The 24,382-nt window shown below is 44.5% G+C and overlaps 1 protein-coding gene across 6 annotated transcripts in view; it reads left to right on the plus strand.

Moving 5' to 3' along the window:
• The window catches only part of NEDD4L (NEDD4 like E3 ubiquitin protein ligase), a 629,231-nt gene that overhangs the window by 442,581 nt on the left and 162,268 nt on the right, over window positions 1–24,382 (plus strand). The gene's annotated exons all lie outside the window — the stretch shown is intronic.

Raw genomic sequence — 24,382 nt, forward strand, 5'->3', positions numbered from 1 at the left:
TGTGAAAGGACGCTAAATGCTAATTCAAATGTTACTACAAAGACACTTTAGACAACTTGCACTTCCAAACTTTTGATACAAGTTTGGGGTAGGCCCTTTTCTGTTCTAGCATGGCTGTGCCCTTGCATACATAGTTGTTTCCATAAAGTCATGGTTTGATGACTTTGTTGTAGAGGAACTCAAGTGGCCTGCACAGAGCCCTGATCTCAACTGTACTGAACACCTTCGGGATGAATCGGAACTCCAGTTGTGAGCCAGGTCTTCTGATCCAACATCAGTACCTGATCTCACAAAGTTTTGATATGGGGGAACTCAAGTGCCCTGCACAGAGCCCTGATCTCAACCTTTACTGAACACCTTTGGGATGAACTGGAACTCCAATTGTGAGCCAGGTCTTCTCCAACATCAGGCAGGCAAACAGTCTTTGAAAAAGTCAACAGAACAAGAATGGCTGACTGCCCATGTGACATCCTCTAGTCCAGTGTTTCCCAACCTTTTTTCTGTCAAGGCACCCTTTAAAATTTTGCACCCTATTCTAAAATGTAAAAACTTAAATTAATGGCTTTACATATTGCAGCAGCATGCGCACACATAGGACACCCATCATTAGAGATGATTTATTCCTAAAATGCAATGTGCATTTTTCACATGGATACTGACTAGCATTCCAGATTTTCTCTTCTGCCCCAGTTTCTCTCCCTTAGTCAGCTAACGTGACCCCCATGTTAACAAAGAGGGGCAGGTAAGGGGAAGGGGAAAACAAGGATGTTCTCAGGCGCCTGGCATCCTTCTGATTAACCTATGCCATCATCAGTTGTTGGGACACTAGCAGCTGGCCAACACAATTCCCAAACTTGTAATGCTACACATTAAAACACTGTGGCTTTGTATAACAAAAAGCAGCCTTGATCCACCCTCTAGGTTGTTGACAATTTTTGAGCAATTTTTAGGCATTTTGCCAACGCGCACCACTGAAGAGTCTAGATGGCACCCCAGGGTGCCACTGCATCCTGGTTGACAAAAGCTGCTCTTTTTTTCACATGAATTGGAAATAATGAATCAAAACCATAACACTGTAGTTATGTATGGGCTGTTCATGGAGAAGGGTGTGTATTAATAGATGAAGATTGGCAACAGATAACGATAGACACCTAATAAGAATGGTGAATTTTCTGTATGGTTATAGTAATAATAATAATAATAATATGTTTGTAGATCTCTAGTCATAGGGAATTCATAACCTCATGTATGGTGATCCCTGGTTTGTTTTTTCCTATAGTGAGACATGATTAATATGGCCACATTTAACCCCGGGCAAACTTGCTGCAGTATTCCTGTAGTAGAGCTGAGCCCAGTAACTGCCCAGAAATCGTATTTGTTTTCTTATATATCTGCTTGCCCATATAAATTTGATGCCCCATGTACATCTACTGTGGCAGGGCTGCCCTCATGAAAACCGATTTTAGGGTTGGGGTGGATTCACAATGTCTGTTGGCTTAAGAGAATTAATTAAGAGAATTAATTCATTATGTAGTTAAAAAAAAAAAACATGCATTTTTTTTTTTTTTTTTTTTGCAAAAGATCAGTTTTAGGTAGGATTGCCATCTGCTCAACATTTTACGAGCCAGGCTGCAGAAATTTGCTTTTTGCCAATGTTATTAATAGGAAAGAGATAATCAGTTGGCATTTGTTTTTCATAGAAAAGGTGACAGCCTTCTCTTTTAGGTAACAATGTACATTCATCCTTTTATTCAATGTACTCATTTTATTTGAAAATTCATACTCTATTTTTTAGATTCAGCTTGATAAGTGACATTGATGTTTATATTGATCTTCCACATGCCAGCTGATGGCAGGCTGCCCGTGGGAGTACGTTTTTTATATTCTAATAGGTGGAGAGGAGAGATGCTTTAGGCCCCTTTCACACCATCAGACCGATCAGGTCCTCTTGTTTGCTTATCAGGCGGACCTGATCCGGCCACCCATTCTACTCTATAGGTCCTCCTGTTTGCTTGCTTTTCAGGTGTACCTGATCCGGCCACCCATTCTACTCTATAGGTCCTCCTGTCTTCTTTTCAGGCGGACCTGATCCAGCCACCCATTCTACTCTATAGGTCCTCCTGTCTGCTTTTCAGGGGGACGTGATCTGGCCACCCATTCTACTCTATAGGTCCTCCTGTCTGCTTTTCAGGCGGACCTGATCCGGGCACCCATTCTACTCTATAGGTCCTCCTGTCTGCTTTTCAGGGGGACGTGATCTGGCCACCCATTCTACTCTATAGGTCCTCCTGTCTGCTTTTCAGGTGTACCTGATCCGGCCACCCATTCCACTCTATAGGTCCTCCTGTCTGCTTTTCAGGCAGACCTGATCCGGCCACCCATTCTACTCTATAGGTCCTCTTGTCTGCTTTTCAGGCGGACCTGATCCGGCCACCCATTCTACTCTATAGGTCCTCCTGTCTGCCTGCTTTTCAGGTGTACCTGATCCGGCCACCCATTCTACTCTATAGGTCCTCTTGTCTGCTTTTCAGGTGTACCTGATCCGGCCACCCATTCTACTCTATAGATCCTCCTCTCTGCTTTTCAGGTGTACCTGATCCGTCCACCCATTCTACTCTATAGGTCCTCCTGTCTGCTTTTCAGGCAGACCTGATCCGTCCACCCATTCTACTCTATAGGTCCTCCTGTCTGCTTTTCAGGCAGACCTGATCCGGCCACCCATTCTACTCTATAGGTCCTCCTGTCTGCTTTTCAGGCGGAACTGATCCAGCCACCCATTCTACTCTACAGGTCCTCCTCTCTGCTTTTCAGGCGGACCTGATCCGGCCACCCATTCTACTCTATAGGTCCTCCTGTCTGCTTTTCAGGCGGACCTGATCCGGCCACCCATTCTACTCTATAGGTCCTCCTGTCTGCTTTTCAGGCGGACCTGATCCGGCCACCCATTCTACTCTATAGGTCCTCCTGTCTGCTTTTCAGGCGGACCTGATCCGGCCACCCATTCTACTCTATAGGTCCTCCTGTCTGCTTTTCAGGCGGACCTGATCCGGGCACCCATTCTACTCTATAGGTCCTCCTGTCTGCTTTTCAGGGGGACGTGATCTGGCCACCCATTCTACTCTATAGGTCCTCCTGTCTGCTTTTCAGGCGGACCTGATCCGGGCACCCATTCTACTCTATAGGTCCTCCTGTCTGCTTTTCAGGGGGACGTGATCTGGCCACCCATTCTACTCTATAGGTCCTCCTGTCTGCTTTTCAGGCGGACCTGATCCGGCCACCCATTCTACTCTATAGGTCCTCCTCTCTGCTTTTCAGGTGGACCTGATCCAGCCACCCATTCTACTCTATAGGTCCTCCTGTCTGCTTTTTAGGTGTACCTGATCCGTCCACCCATTCTACTCTATAGGTCCTCCTGTCTGCTTTTCAGGCTGTAGCTGCAGGAGGAAAATGGAGGAGATTGGTTCCTCTGTATGCTGCCCCTCGCCACCCCTCTTATCCAGTTCACTTGCGTTTTGCTGTCTCTGGACCCCTGTGGTGTGCTCCCCTGCCCCCCCCCCCCCGTCTGTCCGTCCGTCCCTCCGACCTGCCCCCCCCTTCCCCATCTCCTGCCGGATGCTGCAGAGGATGTGTCACAATAGAGAACCAGGAAGGGGTCGGTAAATATGTGATTTACCAGCACCTTCCTTTTCTGAATGCACAGAGTCATAGTCAGTAGCATTGTAAAAAAATTAAATAAAATTATAAAAAATAATACAATTAAAATACCAAAAAATAAAAACTACTGACACCAGTGGGTGAACTTCCAGGATCACAAAGGTCACACTTGCGACCGGGCCCTGGCATTCCACCATCGTGGGGAGGCCCCAACATGGCAGGAAGGGGGCCCACTGCAGAACTTGTGAAAGGGTACCGGTGCGGGACCATAATAAAGGGCCCTGCAATGAGAGTAAAGGGCCCCAGGATCAGTGGGAAGAGCCCCAGGCTTTAAGGGAAGGGCCCGGCCAGGGGTCCGGGGGGACCCTTCATGATTTCTTGCAACGGGGCCCTGAAGTTTCTAGTTACGCCTCTGGGTCAGGGGCCTGTCAAGAGAACCAGTCACTTTGCCCCCCCCCTTGAAACATTATGCCATCTTTCTTTTCCTTCCCCAGCCAAATCTACAACAAAGCATGGGTTTTCGTTAAGGTTGTGAAATGTGACTGACAAATTGATGAGCCTTGAATTAAAGCCGACTGATTAATTGAATTATAATGTTTGCTGCAGCAGCTCATACATCTACAGCTCAAAAAAACTGCATGCCTAATGAATGGAAGATTGCACAGTAACCACGTCTGATATGTAGGTGGTTCCTATTTTTCCTCATTTTTTTTTTTTGGAAGATCTGGTTGCCATGGCAGTGCACAGCTATGCTTTTCCCGACAAGCTGCAACTATTTTGGGACACTTGTTCCCTTGTCGTCGTAACTTTAACATCGTGCGTGCCTGGGTCTGCCAAGGCCAGGTGGTGCCCGCACCATCAGCCGACAGCAGTACAGGACTTCAGGAGCGTACACCGTGTCCTACGGCACACTCCATTATCTCCTTTGTTATCTGAAAAAGGAGGGTGGGTGGTGGTGGGGGGAGAGAACGAGCCAAGCAGTCCTTTTTCACAATGAGGACGTCTCGTCGCGAGCGGGGAAGGCTAGGGTTAAATTGGTAGAATCCACTCAGGTTGCCACGAGGTAAATGAAATCATGTACAGGGCTAGACCTGACTCGTTCGCCGTTCATCTGGGGGATTGTCAAGGTCGCAGCGCACAGGTGAGTCTCGCCTCTGTTAATATTTAATGCGTTTGTGTTCATTTGCTGCCGGCTACGTTTCAGCGGCCACTTATGCTGTATATGTTCTGCTTACTTATTACCTCCATGTCTGTATTTCACTTACTCCATGGATCCTATAGAGACAGCCAGTCCTCTGGGATCTGCAGAGCCCTTAAATGCCCCCTGCTATATACCATCTGCGTGACCACTCCATCCCCGTGCCATATATATGAGCCAAATCTCCCCCTCATCATTTTTTATATAGCTTTTCTATTATTTCCTCTTTAGTAATAGATCATAATCTCTCACGAGGAAGACCTATTCGTTCCTTGTTGCTTTCTATGTGCTGTTCTGCTTTAACAATGTATACACCAGGCTTTCTCAACCAGGGTTCCTCCTGAGGTTGCTGGGGGTTCCTTGTGCAATGGGCAATTTCTGCCTCTTAGATAAGTTCCCAATGACACCATTGTTCCTTTTAGCTATCTGTAAGGGGGTAATTCTTCCCAATGATGATAAGAGTAAAGAGCATTCTTCCCACTGACTGTCACACTAATGTATCATGAGTTGTAGATTTTTAGTTATTAGCAGAGGTTCCCCGTGACCAGAAATGTATTTTAGGGGTTCCTCTGTGTTGAAAAGGTTGAGAAAGGCTGATCTATCTTATCCTATTTTCCAATGAAATTTCTATTTTATTAATCTAGATTAGGGTTTCTCAACCAGGGTTCAGTGGAACCCTAGGGTTTCTAGGGGTTCCTTGAGCAATGGGCAATGTCTGCCTCTCAGATAAGTCCCCGATGACACCATTGTTTCTTTTATCTATCTGTAAAGGGGTAATTCTTCCCAATGATGACAAGAGTAAGGATCATTCTTCCCACTGACTGTCACACTAATGTGTCATGAGTTGTAGATTTTTCATTTTTGGCAGGGTTTCCCGAGACCAGAAATGTATTTCAAGGGTTCCTCTGTGTTGAAAAGGTTGAGAAAGGCTGCTCTGTCTTATCCTATTTTACAATGAAACTTCTATTTTATTAATCTAGATTAGGGTTTCTCAACCAGGGTTCCTCCTGAGGTTTCTAGGGGTTCCTTGAGCAATGGGCAATTTCTGCCTCTCAGATAAGTCCCCGATGACACCATTGTTCCTTTTATCTATCTGTAAGGGTGTAATTCTTCCCTATGATGACAAGAGTAAGGAGCATTCTTCCCACTGACTGTCACACTAATGTGTCATGAGTTGTAGATTTTTCATTTTTAGCAGGGGTTCCCCGAGACCAGAAATTTATTTCAAGGGTTCCTCTGTGTTGAGAAGGTTGAGAAAGGCTGATCTATCTTATCCTATCTTACAATAAAACTTCTATCTTATCCAGGGCTTTTTTTTCAGCAGGAACGCGGGGGAACGCAGTTCCGGCACCTCTAGCACTGAATGCATGAAATGACAAGGGGTGTTGAGGTGTGCTTGAGGATCTATTGTTGCTGGGGTTAATTTTTTGCTGGGAAGGATCTACTATAGAGGGAGGGGTCAACTGTTGGCTGATGGAGGGTCTATTGATGCTGGCTTCTAGGAGATCTATTGTTGCTGGAGGGGTCTATTAATATTGTGATGGATCCATTGTTGCTTGGGGGGTACTTTGCCGTGCGGGGGGGGGGGGTCTTTTGTTGCTGGGGAAAACTATTGTTGGAAAAGGGGGTGTATTGTTGCTGGATGCAGGGGATATATTTAATGGTTTATCAATAAAAAATTCCATTTTATTATTACATGCAGATACAACTACTCTGTGGAAATAAACTGGCAATTTATGGCTTAAATGGTTTTAACTACAAGTGATTTGGATTAAAAATGGTCATCCATTCATTTTTTAATGCTATTCAATGCATTTATTTAATGTTCTTGATTTATATAGTACCGGCTTACAGGGGAAAACACTGACATACCCAAAGGAGCTTACAATCTAATGTCTATGTAACGGTTGTGAAGAAGCACAGTTATATTTTAGTTATTTATTATAGGTATTTATATAGTGGCAACAATTTATGCATCACTTTACATAGTATTAATTCACACCGGTCCCTGCCCTCAAGGAGCTTGCAATCAAAGGTCGCTCCATGCATCTATTTTAGGCTGAGTTCATGCTGTGTGCAGAGGGGCTCACAGCATGGGGTCCCTGATCACCGTTTCAGGTTCGAATTCGGTCTGAATTTTGGAATGAATTTGGACCTGAAATGGACAAGAAGACACATAGAACCCTTCTGCAATCCGCTCCGCAACCATCACCGAGCTGTGTGAACTGGCTCCATTGAGAGCCAGTCACCTGACATGCCAATTGGATGCGGGGAAACCCTCATCCAATTGTCACCAGTGTGAACATTTCTCTTATTTTTGCTGCATAAAGTTATCAGTAAATCTCAGAGTAAATACTATTTATTCTTTATCACAGGAATTTATAAAGCACCAGCAATTTATGCAGTGCTTTACATACTAATCATTCGCAATAGGCAGCACTGTGGCTAAGTGGTTAGCACATCCGCCTGGCTGCACTAAGGTCATTGGTTTGCATCCCAACCACCACACTACCTGGAGTTTGCATGTTTCCCTGGGACTGCTTGGGTTTCCTCTGGGTACTCCGGTTTCCTCCCACACTCCATAGACATGCTGGTAGCTTAAATGGCTAGTGTCTAAATTAGCCCCAGTACAGTATGTGTGTGAATATAAGTTAGGGACCTTAAGATTGTAAGCTCCCTGAGGGCAGGGACTGATGTGAATGTACAATATACACTCACCGGCCTTTTTTAGATACTCCTTGCTAGTACCGGGTTGGATTCCCTTTTGCCTTCAGAACTGCTCTATTCTTCTTGGCATAGATTCAGCAAGGCGTTGGAAACATTCCTCAGAGATTTTGCTCCATAGTGATATGATAGCATCATGCAGTTGCTGCAGATTTGTCGGCTGCACATCCATTATGTGACTCTCCGGTTCCACCACATCCCAAAGGTGCTCTATTGGATGAGATGTGGTGAGTGTGGAGGCCATTGGAGTGCGGTCACCTCATTGTCATGTTCAGGAAACCAGTGGTGAGATGATTGGAGCTTTGTGACATGGTGCATTATCCTAAGTGAAAATGTCCAAATTGAGCCCAAAGTGTCAATATTTTGTGTGGCCCCCATTATTTTCCAGCTCTGCCTCAACCTTCTTGGGCATGGAGTTCACCAGAGCTTCACAGGTTGCCACGGGAGTCCTCTTCCACTCCTTCATAATGACATTACGGAGCTGGTGGATGTTAGAGACCTTGCACTCCTCCACCTTCCATTTGAGGATTCCCCACAGATGCTCAGTAGGGTTTAGGTCTGGAGACATGCTTGGCCAGTCCATCACCTTTACCCTCAGCTTCTTTAGCAATGCAGTGGTTGTCCTGGAGGTGCGTTTGGGGTCGTTATCATGTTGGAATACTGCCCTGCGGCCCAGTCTCCGAAGGGAAGGGATCATGCTCTGCTTCAGTATGTCACAGTACATGTTGGCATTCATGGTTCCCTCAATGAACTGTAGCTCCCCAGTGCCGGCAGCACTCATGCAGCCCCAGACCATGACACTCCCATCACCATGCTTGACTGTAGGCAAGACACACTTGTCTTTGTACTCCTCATCTGGTTGCCGCCACACATACTTGACACCATCTGAACCAAATAAGTTTATCTTGGTATCATCAGACCACAGGACATGGTTCCAGTAATCCATGTGCTTAGTCTGCTTGTCTTCAGCAAACTGTTTGCGGACTTTCTTGTGTATCATCTTTAGAAGAGGCTTCCTTCTGGAATGACGGCCATACAGACCAATTTGATGCAGTGTGCAGCGTATGGTCTGAGCACTGACAGGCTGAGTCCCACCCCTTCAACCTCTGCAGCAATGCTGGCAGCACTCATACGTCTGGATATGACGCTGAGCACATGCACTCAACATTTTTTGGTCAACCATGGCGAAGCCTGTTCTGGGTGGAACCTGGCCTGATAAACCGCTGTATGGTCTTGACCACTGTGCTGCTGCTCAGTTTCAGGGTCTTGGCAATCTTCTTATAGCCTAGGCCATCTTTATGTAGAGCAACAGTTCTTTTTTCTGATCCTCCGAGAATTCTTTGCCATGAGGTGCCATGTTGAACTTCAAGTGACCAGTATGTGAGAGAGAGAGAGCGATGATACCAAATTTAACACACCTGCTCCCCATTCACACCTGAGATCTTGTAACACTAACGAGTCACATAACACTGGGGGAGGGAAAATTGTTAATTGGGCCCAATTTGGACATTTTCACTTAGGGGTGTACTCACTTTTATTGCCAGTAGTTTAGACATTATTGGCTGTGTGTTGAGTTATTTTGAGGGGACAGCAAATTTACACTGTTATACAAGCTGTACACTCACTACTTTACATTGTATCAAAGTGTCATTTCTGCAGTGTTGTCACATGAAAAGATATAATAAAATATTTACAAAAAAATGTGAGGGGTGTACTCACTTTTTTGAGATACTATAAGTACCTGAAATAAATAAAATTAATCAGTCCCTGCCCTAAAGGAGCTTACAATCTAAGATCCCTTTCTGACAAACATACTATTGCCAAATTGACAAATTGAATAGACTCTAAAATAACTTACCAGCCAGTGAAAGGAAAGCAGAGTACCCGGAAGAAAACCTACAAAAGAAGAACATGCAAGCTTCATGCAGATAGTGTCCTGATCGGTATTTTAACTCGGGACCCGACTCATGCATACATTCCTGCACGTATGGAAGAAACCAAGACTTACACAGGGAGAGCATAAACCCCATTGCCCTGGTAGGAATTACACCACAGCTTCGGAGGTAACCATTTAGGTTCTGTTGTTGTATCACTAAATTGCTAAAATAAAGACAATAGTACCAGACCTCACAAATGTTTGATTACTGGGTGGGCACAGATCATCATAAACACGCTTGGAAATCTTGTGGTAAGCCTTTATAGGCTCCTATAGCTGCAATGGGGATGCAATGGGGATGCCAGCTCCGTATCAAGCCCATGGTTTTGGATTTTGGAAGGGGGATATCCAACAAGCTCATACAGGTGTGAATATCAGAAGTCCACAAACTTTTGGACTATTTTAATAGTCCAATATTCTTTTACCTAACCCTAAATGGGACAGAACACAGGTTTTCCAGATGTATTTTGAGGCAGTTCAGATGTAGAACAATTCGCGTTTGCATGCCACTTGGTTATCAAGGTGCCTTCAAACTGTGGAGTACCAATGTTGGAACGGGGGCGGTTTGTCTTCTTCTCACCACGCATCCCATTTTTCTTCCTTTGTGGTGTGTATTGCTAGAGAGTTTTTTCTTTTTTTTGCTTGGGAGAGTGCATGTGAGCCAATCAGCACTGTCCAGACAGAGCGTCAGGGGTGATGCAGCCTCATAGGGCAGTCAGTGTAGAATGAAAGCTCCTCCTACAAGCTTTAACCAGACACTGATAGAAGTCACAAGACTGCTATATATACTGCTGATGAGAAAAGGTATTTAGCAGTTTATATTTACTAAAATAATTGCATTTCCATGTTCTGTGCACTGTGGGAGATCGGATATTGTGAATGCCGGTTGTAGGTTTAGTAATACTTTAAGTAAAGGCCAGTTCACACCATAGAAACAGTCCAAATGCGTTCCAGATACTTTTCTGCATCCGCATTTTCTATGCATTTTTGGTGCAGTCCAGTGCACCCCCCCTCCTCTCTTTTTTTAACCTTAAATAAGGACATGTATGTTCCAGTGCGTTTTTGGTGCATTCCGGTGCATTTTTTATGTGTTTTACTGCGTACTAGTACAGTCCGGTGCAGGAAAAATGCATGTTCTACTTTTTTTTTTTCTGGAACTGGAACGCATTGGAAATGCAAGCACTGTCAACTATGCCATTGTTAACCATATAACCTACTTTCCATGCGTTTTTGATGCAGAAAAAAAACCCACTGGACCACATGTGGTGTGAACTGGCCCTAAGTGCAAGCAATAAAAAGTGTAGCTTTCTCCTGGAGGAAATATAAATATGCACTTTTTGTGCCAACCAGACGTACTCAGGGCAGCTATCCTAATCATCCGCTCTTCCCACGTGCAACTTATTGGTGGTTGTAAGCTGATCAAGCTTCCTGTCATTTTCTTCTCATCACTAGCAGCAAACTTTAGATCAAAGGTGCTCCAGTTCTTCTGTTTGTTGCTCCAAGTGTCAGCTTCAAATTTTCTCTGATCCCTTACTGCAAGCTCACCATTATTTTTGAAACAATATGTCAGTAGAATATGATCAAGTGAATGTCCTTTTTAGTAATCAGCGGAACCCATAAATATTGTTCTGCTTTATTAATTATTGATAAGCAGGGATGAGCACTTACACGCCCCTTGTATAAGTGCGGTTGCAGGGTGGCGAATGCCTTGGCTGCGTATAATTGGTGGTGTTCAGGGACACCTTCCTGTTGGGGGTATCTCAGGCTCCAAACAGGCCTGAGCCCCCTTCCTAGTAATAGGGAAATCAACAATCTCTGCTCATGGTGAAAGTTTTTAGAGTTTTTGATAAGAGTTACAAAAATAAAAGTAATGAGTTATGGAGGCTTCCCAGATAGGGACACACAACAGGCTCACTCTGCCTGGCAGCACATGGGTAGGCTGCTGTTGTAAATTGACCAGTTGGAACCCACTGTGAACTTACCTGCTTCATGCTATGACTGGATAATATATAGTTGGAACGCCTGGTTTTGTGTGAGCTACAGAATATTTGGATATTTAACGCCCCAATGAGATGCCCCCACGCACATTGGTCGTATGCTGCCAGTGTAGTATATTGAGATTACAGTATCATTACCCCAATATGGCCCTATGATCATCACTGCGGCAGCCTCATATTATGGTCAGCCTGATTGTCCAGTCCACTATTTTGCTCTGTCTGCTGTGATCCGATTCGCATTGGGAAATATCGGTCTGTCTTGGTCTCTCTGGCCCTGAGGAAGCCTTGTGCGAAATGTGTCGGCTTGCTGGGGACCCTTAGACCGTGCTCCATCAGAGACCCCATTACCATCTCCTGATACCAAGTATCGGCATTCCCATATGGGAATTTATTTCTACATATGCGTTTCATTTTTTTTTTTTTTTGTTTTTTTTTTTTTGTGTTCTATGTAATGCATGGGAATTGCTTCCCTTTGTGTATTTTTTACCTAATATGTATATAATAAAGATGTGTTTTATACAAATTGTGTGATATATGTGATCCTCCTTCTCCCATTGGCATTGAAAGCCCCATATTTTTCTCTTCGTTTTGATATTATGGAGTAATTGGCATGCGTGGCGATCCCTTGCCTGGCATTATACAGGGATCTGACCATCTGATCAACCCAGAGACTTTTAAGTTCCAGAAATTCAAAAAAGGGGGGAGGAATAAATGGACTTTGAAGGCACCGTAATAAAAAACACAACACTTTATTAATACGTATCCAAAATAAAGTGTTGTGTTTTTTATTACGGTGCCTTCAAAGTCCATTTATTCCTCCCCCTTTTTTGTATTTCTGACATTCAGGACGTGGCACATGTCTCTTTATTTTATTACGCCCCTGTCCTTTGCTGCACCAGGGATAGGCGTAGATATTCTATTTAGTTAAACTTTTAAGTTCCAGTCTTCTACAGTTGCCATGTAGGACCTTGCCATCATAAATGTTTTACATAATAAATTACACACTTAGGAGACATACATGTATTACAAGATACATTAATTTCTGCTATCTTGGAACACTTAAAGCAGGGTTTCCGACTTCCACCTCCAAAAATTAAAAAAACATACTGTAGCTGCTGGCTTTTAATATTAGGACACTTAACCTGTCTTAGAATCCAGCAATGTCAGCACCGCAACCAATGTTTCCATCGGGTGTTGGATGCTGCCACCGCCATTGCTGGTAAGGGAACCTGGCTGGGTCCCTACTGCACATGCGCTCGGTTACTGGACAGAAAGGAAAGAGGAGGGGGGCGAGACTGTTGATGTACTTCGCCGTGGCAAGGTCTGACAGAAGTGGGGACAGGGTACCTGTCAAACAGGTACCCACTCCCCCCTCCCCCCCAAACGGGTACTCCGTCCCCCCTGAAAGGTGCCAAATGTGGCACCGGAGGGGGGGAGGAGACAGATAAGCGGAAGTTCCACTTTTGAGCGGAAATCCGCTTAAATCAGCTTGACCGACTTCTAGACTCCCAAATACCACACTGTAGTACTAGCAGACAAATTGTCTCCATGTTCTACAAGACACTTCAAGTATACAACAATGTATTTGTCATTACAGCAAGCAAAACTAAAATTAACATATAATTAGTAATGTCACTTCATCATTAGTAAAATACATGGTAATTATTTGTATTTATAATTGGTAAACTTCACAGTCCAATCATTTCATCCTAAAGAAGAGCTTCAGACAGTAGGTACAAATACTGTAGCTTTTGACTTTTAATAAAAGACCACTTACCTGTTCAGGAATTCAGCGCTGTCCTCACCCGGGCCGACTTTTTGCTGGTCTTGGGGTCACCGGCGCCAGCATGTTTCCATGCGGCTTTACAGCTGAATCTGAATGGTCCCGCAGCTTCCTGAGACCTGTGACGTGTCCCAAGAGCTTTAAGGCAGGGAGGGGGGAATTGAGAACTTCCAATCCGAACACCTAGGTACCTGCGCCTGCCTAGGTACCCCCCCTCCAAAAAAAAGCCCCTAAACATTCCAAATAGAATAGGGGGAGGGGAGGCAGAAAAGAGGAACTTCCCCTCTTGGGTGAAGTTCCTTTTTAGGTTTTCTGTATTCTTTCACAGTCAGATGTCACACAGCTCCTTAGATGTGAGATGGGTGGGCTTGCTTCCAGAAGTCTGTGCTGTGCAATAATTTTATTTTTTTATTTTTTCGCAAAATTTTATTGAATACAAATGTTCAAATCAGAGTTTTTCCAACCTTTAAATAGCAAATGGTATGAAAATGTACAAATAAATGTGGTCCTCTAGAGCTCTCCTGGATCTAAGAATGTTATTTAACTGGTACAATACAAGTCAAAGCAATTTTGGTCGTACATTAAAGCAATAATTGTGTATTTCCGTGCTATGGATGTGATTATTGTATAGCTGCTGCCCCCACTGAGACTGACCACCGTGGTGGCGTCTACTAAGGGAATGTACATAAAGGAGAGTGGGCGGTGAATGGACAGAAAGTGGGTGTTGGCGCTGCTCTATATTACCTCCAGAGTGTTAGACTGAAAACTACATCAAGCCTGATTAGATGAACATAAGTCATGATGATCTAACTAGATGAACATATAAATGTGCAGATACCAATAAAATTATATATAGAGTGAAAATTGTGTGAAACAAGCAAGTGCCCAGTGGAAAAAAAAAAAAAAAAAAAAAAATATTACTAAAAACCAACAATAAATCAATTTTTCTAAGCAAGTGCCAAGTGAAAATAATCAATGTTATTATAAATACAGACACATGCTGGAATCAATTAAAGTATCAATAGTGGTCATATAACATAGGGTGACCACTACAGTGGCCAGTGCTATCATCACATGTATTTTCATAAGAAATCATGTAAATAGTCCATCCGTTATTTCACTGCATCTTCCTTCTTATGTCAGTGCTGTAAATCCTCCTCTGAAGGCAGGGACTATTGCAGCTGGACAGAGTATATAATGCATGTACAGTGCCCAGGCGTTCCCACACGTGCCCCTCTCCTTGCCTTATTCACCAGACTTATTCCCACCAAAGGGGATAAGCAGCCTCCACAGCTGCACCTGGCTGTATACCGATATCCAGGGCCACCCCCAGGGTATTCCTCCTTGCTTTCCTACTCCTAACGCCAGTGGTAAGCGTAGCCTTCCTGCAGGAAAAGCATACAGAATTGTTCCCTTCTAAGCACAGTGGATTTCTAAAGAAAAGTCCCCCCCCCGGAACAAAAATTAAAAGTCAGCAGCTACAAATACTGTAGCTGCTGACTTTTAAATATTAGAACTTTCCTGTCCAGGGTTCCTGCAATGTCGACATCCGAAGCCGATTTTCATATCGGCTCTCGGGGGCTACCGCCGACATTCAGAGTGAGAGAACCCGGCAGTGAAGCCTTTCGGCTTCCCAGCTGGTTCCCAACTGCGCATGCGCTTTCTAATTGGCCTGGCGGCAGAGGAAGGAGGAGGAGGGCCAAACTTCTGAGGGACAGCGCCGGCTGTCTCCCGGAAGTGGGGAAGGGTACCTGTCAAAAACAGGTACCTGTTCCGCCCCCTCCCCCTGAAAGGTGACAAATGTGACACCAGAGGGGGGGGGGGGGAGGAAGCATATAAATGGAGGTTCCACTTTTGGGTGGAACTCAGCTTTAACATTGACACCATGCAAATGAAACCACAGATACAAAATTTACCCACAAGCAGAGAAGATAGAATGCCTTTACAGGTTCCCGTCGAAGCCACGGAAATGCACTGAGCTGGCAACTCCAAATCTGGATAGAAAATGTATTTGTTACATGAAGGCTTCCTGTAAACTCTTTTCATGTAACAAATACATTTTCTATATGGATTTGGAGTTACCGGCTCACTTACTGGATTTGTTTGCTCACTTGTTGTCTGGAGGACATCAGAGCCAGAGCACCCATCTGTGGGTTCCATCCATGAACTTACTTTCGAGGTTCCCCTGTTCAGAGCGCTGCATCTGTTGTCTGTTATGAAATCTTATCAAAGCATATCCTTCTATAGTGTGTACTTTTTTCATTCCAGAGCACTAAGTGTCATTTCTGTCTGCTGCCCTGTTCCTCTGCTTTTTGCACTTCTGATAAGTTTTCCTGACATCAAGAGGAAAATGGTGACAGGGAGGGACCTCCAACTGATTGACAGCCTCAGCTCTATTCCTGTGAGCTGTGTGAAGAAGGGGGTGTCCCTCCCCTCCCCCTCTCCATCTCCCCCTTCCCCCTTTCCATCTCCCCCCTTCCCCCTTCCCCTTCCCCTTCCCTTCCCCTCTCCCCTTCTCCTCCCCTCTCCCCTTCTCCTCCCCTCTCCCCTTCCCCTCCCCTCCCCCCTTCCCTTCCCCTTCCCTCCCCCCTTCCCTTCCCCTCTCCCTCTTCCCTTCCCCTCTCCCTCTTCCCTTCCCCTCTCCCCCTTCCCTTCCCCTCTTCCCCTTCCGTTCCCCTCTCCCCCTTCCGTTCCCTTCCCCTCCCTACCCCTCCCTTCCCATTCCTTCCCCTCCCTTCCCCTCCTTTCCCCTCCCTGCTACTCCCTTCCCCTCCCTTCCGTTCCCTTCCCCTCCCTTCCGTTCCCTTCCCTTCCCCTCCCTTCCGTTCCCTTCCCTTCCCTCCCCCTCCTTTAATCTCCTCCAATCAGCTCTCAGCGCTTTCCTCACTGAGCCCTGCAGTGTGTAATTTCAGTTCTCCGCTCCCTGATTGACAGCCTCAGCTCTATTCCTGTGAGCTGTGTGAAGAAGGGGGTGTCCCTCCCCTTCCCCTCCCCCTCTCCATCTCCCCCTTCCCCCTTTCCATCTCCCCCTTCCCCTTCCCTTCCCCTCTCCCCTTCCCCTCCCCCCTTCCCCTTCCCTCCCCCCCTTCCCTTCCCCTCTCCCTCTTCCCTTCCCCTCTCCCCCTTCCCTTCCCCTCTTCCCCTTCCGTTCCCCTCTCCCCCTTCCGTTCCCTACCCCTCCCTTCCCATTCCTTCCCCTCCCTTCCCCTCCTTTCCCCTCCCTGCTACTCCCTTCCCCTCCCTTCCGTTCCCTTCCCCTCCCTTCCGTTCCCTTCCCCTCCCTTCCGTTCCCTTCCCTTCCCTCCCCCTCCTTTCCTCTCCTCCAATCAGCTCTCAGCGCTTTCCTCACTGAGCCCTGCAGTGTGTAATTTCAGTTCTCCGCTCCCTGTTTTCTGAAAGCTCAGACAATCTTTATAAATTCTAGACTTTGAATGGATGTAAAGGGGAGATTGCTGCAAATAAACAGGTACAATTTATGTAGGAGGATTTGTTTAGGGCCAGTCACTTACTGTGTATATGTAAGGGTTTACAACCACTTTGTGTTTTTTACTTCAGTATTTGTGTGAAGCGAGGCTTTCTCCTCCTTGTGGATTCATCAAGCTTGAAAACTGAGCCCAGCGGTTTTACAGAGGAGTTTTGGAGTGGCACTGCTTGACTTGTCCATTATATTGTGTTTAAGTGGAATATTTTGTTAAAGAATCATTTCCTGTTTGCTCTCTGGTTGGTTTTGGGAATGATGCTCAGGTTTACTTGGGTTGTTTTTATTGGCGGTGATAATAGGTATTTCAAAACTTCCTGATCCAGGTTGTTACGCTGATCTTCTTACATAACCACTCCGAATCCATCAATTTGTCTGGTTTTAATGCGTCATTCACTAGCTAGTTTCACAATCATTTTCTGCACTGTGTACGGAGTACTTAGTGTCTGTCTTGTAAGAGGGAATATTTTACAAACCATTTTCAATAGGAAACTGTCCTGAATGGCAGTATGGTAGTCCTTTTTAACTCTGAATTCAATATAGGTGTTTTTTTGCCAATAAAGATATAGGTGGCTGGCTGCTATGACTGCCCTCTATCTAGGTAAGTATGCCAGCACTCCAATATTTACCTTGCTAACAACTGAAAAACATAAGTTATGTGTCTGTAGTTTATGTTCTATAAATATAGTATGTGCTTATTCTAAGGAGGACAAAGTTTGGAATGCTGGCATATCTACCTAACTCCAAAAAAAAGCCATAGTTGCTTTTTTTCTCTTTTTTTATGTTTTTGTTTTGTAATGTTTTATACACTTTTTCCTGTGTCTGGCCACTTCTGTTCTCAGAATTGTGAATTTACACAAGAAATAGCATGCAATGCCAAGCTTCGGTTTCCAAAGCAAGCAAAGTCCTTTTTTGTATTAACAGAGGCATGGACTCCAGAGAGAGAGATATCAAATAATTAGTAAGACCTCATCTGGAATATGCAGTTCACTTTTGGGCACCAGTTTCTAAAAAGGATATCGGGGAACTGGAGAAAGTACAGAGAAGGGCAACCAGACTGATAAGAGGCATGGAGGAGCTCCGCTATGATTAGAGGAACTGAATTTATTCTCTCTTGAGAAGAGGAGATTAAGGGGGAAATGATCAACATGTATAAATACATAAGGGGTCCATATAGTGAACTTGGTTTGAGTTGTTCACTTTAAGGTCATCACAGAGAACAAGGGGGCACTCTTTACGTCTAGAGGAAAACAGAGTTCGTCTCCAAATACGGAAAGGTTTCTTCACAGTAAGAGCTGTGAAAATGTGGAATAGACTCCCTCCAGAAGTGGTTCTGGTCAGCTCACTAAATTGGCCTGGATTCTTTCCTGGTTGTACATAATATAAGTGGGTACTAATATTTATAGATAAAGTTGATCCAGGGAATATCCGATTGCCTCACGGGGGATCAGGAAGGACTTTTTTCCCCTGCTGCAGCAAATTGGATCATGCTCTGATGGGGTTTTTTTCGCCTTCCTCTGGATCAACTGTGGGTATAGGATTGTGTATATGGGATTGTATGGTTGGGTTTTTTTTTTTTAATTGGTTGAGCCAGATGGACTTGTGTCTTTTTTTCAACCTGACTAACGATGTAACCATGTAAATAGGATGTGATTACCAAGAAGTCCAAAACAAAGTCAGATTTGAACCCAGTTAGCACTATAATAAGCTCCAAGACCCTATTTATATTAATGACACTTGCAGGCCAGGCCCTAGGATGGCAAGGTTAGAAGGGGCAGCACCAAGCCTCAACATTTGCATATCGTGATACACTTTTCCCTCTTCTCTCTACCTATTGACATTTGTGTTTTAATTCAGTAAAAGAATTGTAGGGGGAGGACATGGTAATGTAATCCACAGCCAAATTTCACACAACCCCTCACATGTTAGATGGGTGGATCTGCTTCCTGAAAGAAAATGAATGCTGAGGAAGTATGGAGGTTGTCATTTCTGATTTCTATAAATAGTTTGGAGTTCAGTTGATCCTCTTTATTGGCTAACTTAAAATAAAACGTATTTTTTTTTCCATTTTGGATAGATTAAGGGAGGTTTATAACCCTTCCTGCATCATAGCCAAAACAAGAAGTGGAAGGAAATCCCTCCAAAATGATGGAATCCTGGGTTGTCACCAGAACTTGTGTCAGATTTTGTCTCTACTACTGTTTTGGTGACGAGCCAAAATTTGGGATTTTCTTACCTGTCCAATGGTTACTGTAAACATGACAAGGAGAGAGGGTGAATCCTTCTAATGAGGGACATACAGCAATAAAAACCTGACAGGTGTTCTAATCCCTCTCCTCTCTATCCAAAACTAAAGAAAAAAAAAGTTTTGCCTTTAGTTGTACTTGAGGTTAATAAAGATGCAAGTTATTTGGATTCCTTAGATCACTCCTTCTGGCTTTATGCCTTAGTAAGGAAGCAAAGTCATCCGGAAAGCTTGCATCTTTAGTAACTTAAAGTGATACCAAAGGCGACAATTTTTTAATAAAAAGAGATAATACTTACCTACTATGTCCAGCCATATTGCACAGAGTGGCCACTTTTCAGAGTTGTATAAAGTACTCAAAACCCATACTTGAGTAGAAGTGGAAGTGCTCGATCAAAAAGTGACTTGAGTAGAAGTACTAAAGTATTCAACATTTTTTGTACTTAAGTATTGCAAGTAGTTTTGAAAAAAAAATTGCTACTCAAGTACTGAAAGTAAAAGTACAAGTACTGTGTTATGTAGTTATTAAAGAAAGAAGTCAAAAGTTTGAACATCATATTGTTTTTTATTATTTCAAATGCAGCTTTTATTTATACATTCAGTAGCTTTTATTTTCGTATGCGCTGATAACACACATGTTTTGAACTTCATGAAACCTGCCATCTACTGTTCTGGCAGTGGTCATTTTTATAATTGTAACGAGTAACTATGCAGTACAAAAAAAAAATATCGGAGTAGAAGTATTAAAATCATTGAAAAAATGTAGTGAAGTAAAAGTGGAAGTAGGAGAAAAAAATTCTACTCTGGGAAAGTACAGATACCGCCTTTCGGTACTTAAGTGAAGTAGTTCTACTTAGTTACTATACATCTCTGCCACTTTTCCACTCTCATTGCTGTCCCCTGAGGGCGCTGTCAGCTTCTCCCTCCTGTAGCAAACCGGCTGCTAAGAAGGCTTCCAAGCCAGGCTGTGTGTGTCCATAGACATACATGGCACTGTTAAGCCACACCCTCCCTTTATTATCACAGGAGTTTGACTGATGGCAGCCGGAGCCTATGGCTCTACTACCCTCAGTTACTCCCATAAAAGCAGAAAGTGATTGTCGTGGTGCCGAAGCCACAGACAGAGGTGACATGGAGCCAAGTAGGTGTTTAGAGACGGAGGAGTTGGACAGGGTAGTGGGTGTTTTTTACCTTAAAATGATACTAAAGTTTCATTTTGTTTGGTTAAAAATAACAAACATGTTATACTTACCTGTTCTATGTAATGGTTTTGCACAGAACAGCCCAGAGCCTCCTCTTCTTGGGTCCCTCGCCATCGCTCCTGGCACCTCCCTCCTGCTGAAGGCCCCCACAGCAAGCAGTTTGCTATGGGGGCACCCGAGCCGAGCCGCTGTTTTGTGTGTCCATTCAGACACTTGGCCCCACCCCCTCTCTTCTCATTGGCTCACTGACTTTGACAGCAGCGGGAGCCAATGGCCCCTCGCATCTGTCTCAGCCAATGGAAAGGGAGAGTCCCGGACAGCCGTGTCTTTCGTGCAACATCGCTGAATGGAGATGGGGCTCAGGTAAGTATTAGGGGGGCTGCTGCACATAGAAGGTTGTTTATCTTAATGCAAAGCATGCATTAAGATTTAAAAAAAAAAAAAAACCCTATGCCTTTAGCAGAGATGTATAGTAACTAAGTAGAACTACTTCACTGCTGTAAGTAACGAAAGGCGGTATCTGTACTTTCCTAGAGTAGAATTTTTTTCTCCTACTTCCACTTTTACTTCACTACATTTTTTCAATGATTTCAATACTTCTACTCCGATATTTTTTTTTTGTGCTGCATAGTTACTCGTTACAATTATAAAAATTACCACTGCCAGAACAGTAGATGGCAGGTTTCATGAAGCTCAAAACATGTGTATTATCAGCGCATACGAAAATAAATGCTACTGTATGTATAAATAAAAGCTGCATTTGAGATAATAAAAAACAATATGATGTTCAAACTTTTGACTTCTTTCTTTAATAACTACATAACACAGTACTTGTACTTTTACTTTCAGTACTTAAGTAGCAATTTTTTTTTTCAAAACTACTGGTACTTTTACTTTCAGTACTTGAGTAGCAAAATTTTTTAAAAAAACTACTTGCAATACTTAAGTACAAAAAATGTTGAATACTTTAGTACTTCTACTCAAGTCACTTTTTGATCGAGCACTTCCACTTCTACTCAAGTATGGGTTTTGAGTACTTTATACAACTCTGGCCTTTAGAAACCCTTTAATTCAGAGAATTCATTAAAGTAGAATAACCTTTAGACTTTAGTACCACTTTAAGTTAGCTAGTTTGGGTTAGCCAATAATAAATATCACTTAAACTCCAAACTTTCTGCTTTATTCCATGGCTAGCATGCTCTATTACTGACTTCTTCTGAATATTAGTTCCATGGTTATAATGCGAAGACAGTGGCTTCAACACACTTTCACCGACTTGCAAAAGTTATGCTTGTTCTTGGTCCAAAAGTATGATGGCCAGGCAACTAGCATTTCTATAAGATGATGAGCAATGGTAGCCTCCATTTTTTTTGTGATAGTGTTTTCTTGACACCTCTATATAATGCTTTGTCACCAGTAAGGTTCCAGTTTTCTAGGCAGGCTGAATCCTATTGGTGTGTTTGGGAATAGCTTCTCTGTATTGCATACAAGTGAACAAAAGGTGTTCCCAGATTGACAAAGCAGAGTGGGGTGAATTGGTGACTACAGCATTTTTTATTTTGACTGGAGCTTCCCTTTAATCTTTGGCAGTATTGCACTCTCACTTTTGTATGTAAACGTGTATTTCGCTGGTCCTTGTCCTCCCTGTTTAGGAGTGGCATTACAGTCGCCGTGTTCGTCTCCCCAGTGCTGCAGAACAAAGGAAGTGTGGCTGATTTTCCTGCCACATTAACCGCAAGATCAGACATGCCGTGTTCTTCTCTGCACCAGCCGCCCGCCATGTAGATTAGTAACATTGTGTTTGCTTCAATAGTGCAAATTGCATTCTGCTTGTCCTATTGTGTTTCTGAAGTCTGTTGATTTTCTGTACATACAGTGCTATGTATGAAATTTTATGATGTGAATTGCATACATTTCATATCTGTGAGTCACTCAGTGATTAAGATCTGGAACCTGTGTATAGTGGGGATTCGCCCAGCGTTATGACTAGGAGGAGTTCTGGCCTATACCTATCTGGCTGTTAATGTTAGAGTGCCAACATTCCCCCTCTGTAATGTCCATTTGGGCTTAAAGCCGGGGTCGGCAACCTTTCAGAGGCTGAGAGCTACCCAGGCAACATGGAGGAAAGCAAAGATTCCCGGGGGGTAGTGTTCTACCCCCCCCCAAGTAGTGTTCTATACCCCCCAATGCAGTGTCTTCTGCTGCCTTCACATCACATCCCCCCCCCCCCCCCACAGTAGTGTTCTGTACCCCCCAAGCACAGTGTCCTCTGCCAACATTCCCCCTCTGTAACATCGATTTGGGCTTAAAGCAGGAGTTGGCAACCTTTCAGAGGCTGAGAGCTACCTAGGCAACATGGAGGAAAGCAAAGATTCTCGGGGGAGGGGGGGGGGGTGTGCCTTTAAAAAAAATGCTTCCAATAGATGGACCAAGACGCTACCAAGCGTTCAATAGATGGACAGCATTGCAGTAGTGTCCTCTGCCCCCCATAGCAATGTCCTGTGCCCCCCCTCCCCGCACAGTAGTGTTCTATACCCCCCAATGCAGTGTCTTCTGCTGCCTTCACATCACATCCCCCCCCAAAGTAGTGTTCTGTACCCCCCCCCCCCCCCAAATGCAGTGTCCTCTGCCAAAATTCCCCCTCTGTAATGTCCATTTGGGCTTAAAGCAGGAGTAGGCAACCTTTCTGGGGCTGAGAGCTACCTAAGCAACATGGAGGAAAGCAAAGATTCCCGGTGGGGGGGGGGGGGGGGGGGCTACTATGCAGTGCCTTTAAAAAAAAAAAAAAAGCTACCAAGCTCCCAATAGACGGACAGCATTACAATAGTGTCCTCTGCCCCCTTCACTTTACCCTCCCACTGTAGTGTCCTCTGCCACCTTCACTTTACCCTCCCACTGTAGTGTCCTCTGCCCCCCATAGCTGTGTCCTGTGCCCCCCCTCTCCCCACAGTAGTGTTCTATACCCCCCAACGCAATAGGCTTCCAATAGAAAGACAGCATTGCATGCCATGCAGTAGTGTCCTCTGTCCCCTTCACTTCACCCTCCCACTGTAGTGTTCTCTGCCCCCCATAGCTGTGTCCTGTACCCCCCTTCCCTCACAGTAGTGTTCTGTACCCCCCAACACAGTGTCCTCTGCCCCCTTCACATCACCCCCCACTGTAGTGTCCTCTGCCCCCATTTACCCGCAGTAGTTATCTCTGCCCCCTTCACATTACCGCTCCCCCACTGGAGTGTCCTCTGCCTCCTCCCCCCACAGTAATATTCTGTAAACCCCTCATTGCAGTGTCCTCTGCCCCTCCACATCACCCCTCCCAATGGGTCCTCTGCCCCCCCCACAGTAGTGTCCTGTACCCCCCCCCCCCCCGAATGCACACACAATGAATGCTGTGTAGATAGCACTTACCTGCCAGCGTATGTTCATCAGAGTGGAGATCAGAAAATAGCATAGTAGAAGGTGGAAGTGGGAGCTGCCAGAGTTCATAATACCAAGCTGGTGATTGGTTTCTACGATTGCTTAGCAACCAATCACAGAGCAGCCCCCGTCCCCGCCCTCCATACAGCTTCCGCTGTCCACTCTGCAGTTAACAGGAGGGTGGCAGAGGCTGGGGGGAGGCAACCAGTCAATCATGATTGATGGCTTGCCGACCCTGGCTTACCAGTCCTTAGATGGAGTAGCTGTATTCGTTTTCTTTTTTCAGGCTTTTTTCCTTGAAGTTCAACTTTTGACTATGCCAGTGACACACTTCCTGTCTTAGAATGCCAATGCTTACCCTACCGTATTAGGGCAACAGAAACAAGATAGGACTAAAGAATCCATTCTCCTATTCTACATAACATGGAGATGTGTGATTCTGTAATCCCCAGAGTTACCTGAGGATGATATCATTGATAGATGTGGGTTAACTTTTCAGTTGAAAAAATGGAAAACTCCATTGGTCATTTCATGCACTAATACACGACTACACTATCCCAAAGTTTGTGGACAACGTCCCTCCAAATTGTTGAGTGAAAAGTATTGTTGATGCTACAGCAAGACATTTTAAATGATTGCGTGCTAACAGTTTGGGGAAGGTCCTTTACTGTACCAGCATAACTGTGCATAAAGCCAGCTCCATAAAGATGTGGTCTGACCAGTTTGTTGTAGAGGAATATGAGTGGTTTACC

This window comes from Pelophylax lessonae (assembly GCF_965119305.1).
Source record: "Pelophylax lessonae genome assembly, chromosome: 1".
Taxonomy (NCBI): domain Eukaryota; kingdom Metazoa; phylum Chordata; class Amphibia; order Anura; family Ranidae; genus Pelophylax; species Pelophylax lessonae.